Here is a 6,326-nt window from a genome sequence, read left to right as displayed (position 1 = left end):
TAGGAAAGCACATTCAGAAATGCATTATTTTCAGCCAACTATGTTTAAACCCATGTTGCTTTTGTGAAAAAAAAAAAAAAAATTAGCTTGTTTGAAAAGGGGGGTTTTTCATGATCAGTTAACATATTTGGAAAATATCAGCCAAAGGTAATTCAGGATGATAGTCACAGTCTCTTTTGTTTCATGTAAAAAGCCGAGGCTGCTACTAAACATTGAGGTTTTGGGAACAGCAACCATTTTATTGTCTCTTTCCTCCAATCCTTCCACTATATCACCTTGAAAATATCTGGTGTGAAGTTTAAAGAAAACACTTTTTTTCTAATAAAATTAGTATTTTTACAATAGAGATATAACCTTATTAAAGGTAATTCTACTTCCTAGTTTAGTCTTGCTAATTGTCTGGATTAATCATGATTTCTTCCTATTCATCTTTGTGAATTTCAAAGCCTCCTAATTCAGTTTTGTGTTTAGGTCTGTATTTACTGATTCACTTTTGCAATGTTTGAACTTGGCCAGAACTTTCTTTTTAAAAATCTCTTAACTTCCAAGTGCATTTCCCATATTTGAATGTTGGCAATGTTGGGATGTTGATGTTTTTCTGCCAAAAGCGGTCTAAGAGTAGAGACCTCTGGATGTGGGGAATGTTGTTTCCAGTTCTACAGCATGTACCACTCACTTTTACAGTACAAATGAGTAACCAAGGAATGTTTGCAAAGGCGGCTTCTAGGTGAGGAAGGCCAACAAGTACCTTTATTTATGTTAGTCTGTTTAATGGGAAAAGATCTGATCCTTTTTAGATAGTCTCCTAAGTATTTTCATCTATATTAGTCTTAATGCTATCCATACCCCATCCCAGCTTTCCTAATTGGAATACAGATGGCTGTACTTGTTCCTAACAAAAAAAAAAAACCCAAAACAGACCTGTTTAAAATCTTTGCTCTGCATAGTCTTACTGGGCAATTGTGCATTTTGATTGGTCAAATATTTTTCTACTTAAAAGAGAAACATGAATCTAACAAGATCAGAGCCTCTTAGAATTTGTTTTCTATTAAATGTAGTCATATTCTTCAAGAAGTTAATATTAACCTTTCTGAACAGAGAACGTTCCAGGGGTTTTAGCACTTTGATCTAGATCTTTCCTGGCTAATTATGCAGACTAATAGCTGGAATTTTCTGTTAGAACACCATAAATCAGTTCTGCTGAAAAGATCCTAGCCAGCTTGCTTAAGTTTCTCACAAAAACCTAAGATAGTCCTCTTTAAAAAAGTCTTAATACATGGAGTTGAAAATTAGTTAATGATCTCTTTTGTCAAAACAAAATGAAATATGAGCATATAATTTTAAGAATACTTCTCTAATAGATTCTGTTGTTTCTTTTCCCTTAGAGGTGTGTTAGATGTAACCCTGTGGATAGAAACAGAACCTGCACTTTGTCCAAGTATCATCTTCTCATGGATTTGCCATACAAATAGGCTGCATAACTTTTTTTAAAAAATACTTTATTAATAATCTTAAAAGACTGAAGGAAATTAAACTTGCTAAAGCTCATACCTGCTTTGTACCATTCTGCTGTTAATAAGCAATTGCAATGAAGATAATTGCAAAAAATACTTATTTTTAAGAATTGCCTTTTCTGCTGAAACACTACTAGCTCTGCTGGCTGTTTTGCCTGGGAGACCACTGGGTTTGTTGTTTTTTTTTCCTTTAACTCAGATTTCACAAATTCTTTTGAAAATCATTAGTACAGGCACAAGAAGATGAGATAGGATATTATTTTATCCTGAGGGTGAACATAATTTTTAAGATAAAGCACAATGTTAATATATCTGTTCTGATAATACTACTGAAGATTGTTAAGGATATGCTAGGGTTTTTTTTTTTCATTTAAATATTCCATACAGAATTATATTTAAGCAGACAAGATCTATAAATCCTCAGATGATTCTATGTGCTCCAGTCCACTTACTGTCCTTATGGCCCTCCTCTGGACTTCCTCGAACAGGTCCATGTCCTTCTTATGTTGAGGATACCAGAACTGCACACAATACTCCAAGTGAGGTCTCACAAGAGCAGAGTAGAGGGGCATGATCACCTCCTTCAACCTGCTGGTCACAATTCTTCTGATGCATTCCAGGACACAGTTGGTTTCCTGGGCTGTTAGTGCATGCTCATGCTGGTTCTGGTTTCAAGTAATTTGGAATTGAAGACAATCCAGAGGGGCTTGGAGAAAGTGGATAATCAGGTTGAAAAGAATGTCATCAAAGCCAACAAAGGGATATGTAAGCTCCTGCATCTGCTTTCCACAGAAGGACCTAGGTGGTAACTGAGGTAGAGCAAACAGACCATGAGCCAGCCATATGCCTTCATGACAGAGGTTTCCAACAGCATCCTGCCCTGCCTTAGGCAGAGTATTGCCAGCAGTTCAAAGGTGGCAAACCTTCCTCTCTGTTCAGCAGAGGCTAGACTACATCTGTGGTGTGAGGTCCAGTTCTGGGTTCCCCAGGATGAAGAAAGTTACTCACTGGAGTGAGTCCAGTGCAGGCCCACAAAGATGATTAATGACTGGAGCATCTGATGTATGAGAGGCTGAGAGAGCTGGGACTGCACAGCCAAGAGAAGGCTTAGAGGGATCTTATGAAATTGTATAAATGCCTAGAAAGGAATGAAGAAGATGGAGCGAGGTTCCTTTCAGTGCGCCCAGGGATGGGACAAGAGGCAATGGGCTTCACATGAAACACATGAGGGTGTTCAGGTGGAGGGTCCATCTGAACATCAGGAAACCCTTTACTGTGAGAGCAGCCAAGCACTGGGACAGGTTGTCTAAAGAGGTTATGGAGTCTCCTGACATGGAGATGTTTAAAAGCTGTCTGGACATGGTCCTAGCCAACTGGCTTTACCTTACCCTGACTGAGTAGGGGCTATAGAATATATGATCTGCAGAGGTCCCATCTAACCAATGTTTCTGTAATTCTTTGACCTACTGTAGGAGCAACACTTCATGTAAATATTAATGTTCTTAACACTACAATGTGCACTTAAAAAAAAAGGTATAAATTGAAAAAATCAGTATTTCACATCTCATATTAAGAATTGCTTCTGTTCTGAACTCATGCTGAATTCAGCCCTGATGTTTTATTCTGTGCTAAGCTGCCATAAAAACCCATGACCCTGCTGACTGTAACATAACAAATAATGTCTTTTTATTATCCTTGTGCTGTTGGTGTTAGACAGTGGAACACACTACCTATTACTTGTATTCAGTCCCCAGAACTTTCTGAATATTTAACCTTTCAGAATGGAACTTCTTCCAGCTTCTTTGCAAACACTATATTGAAAATAGCTCAACTGTTTCTGAGAAACATGAAAAAGTGCGGAAAACATGTTGACCTTCATTTGAAAGTCCATTGATCTGAAGTGGAGGCAGTGTTAGAAAGTGGTAAGAAAACAGCCTTGTTTGAGTTATCTGAATGAGATGCTTCTTAAATGCCCTTCTAGTTTCGTCTGCTACATTAAGTATGAATTCTTGCGATTTTTGCCAAAATGCCAGAGCTGGAAGGTTTTACTTCATGCATTGACCTTTGTGTGCCTCTTATACTTTAAGGTGACTTTGAGACAGTGACTGCTGCCTTCAGTTCTTCACAGAACTGCATCTTTGGCTCAGATGGACATCATACCTCCTACTTTAAAGGGTGGAGTGGCCATTTCTCACTTCTCTAAAGCTCCGTGTTAAATGTGTAAACATTCCCTGTCTATTTAATTACCCTTAATATTTAACCCAATTTATAGTTTTAACTTTAAGTTAGATGTATATGCAATGAGGGTTTTATTTTTAAGAGATTCTTAAAATAGTAAATTTGAAGTGCTTCTGAAGAGACAGTTTAGCTGGAAAAGAAATTAATTACCTATTTTCATCCACAGTCAATATTTTGATTTAGTAACTCTGGAAGCCTAACTATGTTTGACTGCATATGCAGTTAGTTCCCAGTTAGGTAGAGGAGGAAGACTACTGCTTAATTCCCACTGCCCAAATAAAACATAACAAAACAAAACAAAAAAAAGGGGGTGGGAGGGAGGGAATTGTCATGATTTTCCTTCCCTCCAAACACTCAAGCACAGCCTGTCTGTCCCTCTCGTGATGGTCAAGAGCCCCTTGTTGTGTTTGTCTCAATTCACAAGACAGAAGGATCTGACATCTCCCTGCCGCTTGGGCAGACGGCCAGGGGCAGAGCAGGGATCCTGCTCCAGAAGGTGGGGATGCTCCCTTGTGCTGTCTGCCCTGAGGCCCTGAAGATCAACTGCCTGGCAACAAACTGACCGGAGACAGCGACAGAACCTGCCCTGCCTGCCAGGGCACAGCGTGAACAGGGCCTGGGGCTCACCAGATCCTTGCTGATGAGCCTCACCTGGGGGAGGGCTCCAAGGGAGCCTGGATCTATAAATAGGCAAAACCGACAACCTGCATCCGTGTGCGCGCATCCCTCCACCCTCTACAACGGTGGGGACAATGACCAGAAGGACCACAACTAAAAGAATTTCCGCTCACTGACCGACAAGATGGTGGATCCATGGGGTGGTGAGCCTGTTCCTTTGTTTTCTGTTCTTTCATTCCTTTTTTTCTCTCTCTACTTCATATCTTTCTTTAAGAGTAAGAACCCGCCAGCGCTTTTGTTCCTCCTGACGCAGTTTAGGGAAGTTTGCGATGAAATTAGTTGTTGTTTAAATTTCCAACCTCTGGAGGGCCTGTGGTTCCTCCTGTGAACCGTGCAGGGAGCGGTAAAAGATCAGCTCCCTCTCGGACCCGCTGAGCACAGGCTAATGAAAACTAATGAAAACTAATGAAAAGATGTGAAAATTTATTTGCATGCTGTGAATTTGAAGATCTGGGGAAAATGTCAGTTACAATTGTTCTGGAGATAGACATCACAAAAAAAAAAAGACAGGATTATATTAAAATGGGATTAGACCAAGGGAAACTAAATATCATTGTTACCTTCATTAAAAGTAATGTTAATGCTCTGTTAATTTTATCATATTATTTCAATATATGATTATTTAAATATTTGCATGTCCTTTGTTATGGGCAGAAATACTGGAAAACAAGGAAACACAATGGCAGCTAAACAGAGTAAAAATTAAAAATGAAACAAACACAACAGTAATGGATACTTTGTAAAAAAAAAAAAAAAAACAACCCACAATGTCTGTTTATATTCAATTATATATAAGGATTATTTAAGTTTACTCAGACTCACTGCTTGGAATATTTTCTATGCAGTCTCAAAACAGTCTTCAATTTCCATAATTTTTTAGCTTTGGTTGCTCCTGACGTCAGTGCCGAGTCTTTGGGTATTTTTTTGATTTTTCAATTAAAGCCTTGTATGGATATTATGTGCACATAAACTATCTGTATACAGTTAGTGCAGAAGGAGAATGAATCCGTAGATGATGAATATTTTGAGAGAGAATTCTTGCACATACACAGACAACAGTGAGCAAAATGACTGGGAATATGTGGTAGTAGATCCATGACTGTGCTTTGTACAGCTAGAAGTAAAAAACAGGAAAAAACCCCACCATGAAAAATATAATACACCTCAAAAATAAATTTATGTTAATTGCAAAGGATCCAGAAGCCTAAACTGATAGTGCATTTAGACATTCCCTCTTCCAGAGGCAATCACTAGAAAAGTCATTACAAAGAGCAGACAAAACATGCTTTTAAAAATAGAAGAGCAAATCAATGAAATGTTTTAAAAGAACCAGTTATTCCTGTTCTGATATAGTCAAGTCTTTTTAGACAAAACAAAAATTAACAAAATGCATGCAATTCTCCTGCTGTAAGAATGTAAGATGCTGTAAGACATCTCCATTTTGGAATAACCTATCTGATTCTGTTTCTTGTGACTGATATGCTTTAAAGGTGGACACCTTAAAACCCCTTTATTCAGGGTTAAAGTCAAATTCTGACTCTTCAGTCATGTTTGCAGAGTCCTACCTGGCGGTCACTGTCAACTGATCCTCTACTTAAAATTTTATGTAACTGTCCTAGGTCCAGGAGTAGCAGTCATTTTTCTCCTTCTTAGTAGCTGGTGCAGGGCTGTGGTTTTGACTTTCGGCCTGGAAACAGTACTGATAACACCAATGTTTTTAGTTGCTGCTCAGTAATGTTTACTCTGACCAAGGACTTGTACTCTGTCATGGAGGAGGGGAAGCTGGGAGGAAGCAGAGACAGGACACCTGACCCAAATTAGCCAAAGAGGTATTCCATACCATAGCACATCATGCCCAGTATATAAACTGGGGGCAGTTACTCAGAAGGGCTAGAT

Source organism: Melopsittacus undulatus, chromosome 2 (assembly GCF_012275295.1).
Source record: "Melopsittacus undulatus isolate bMelUnd1 chromosome 2, bMelUnd1.mat.Z, whole genome shotgun sequence".
In the NCBI taxonomy this organism is placed as follows: Eukaryota; Metazoa; Chordata; class Aves; order Psittaciformes; family Psittaculidae; genus Melopsittacus; species Melopsittacus undulatus.
Note: the sequence above shows the minus strand (reverse complement) of the source record.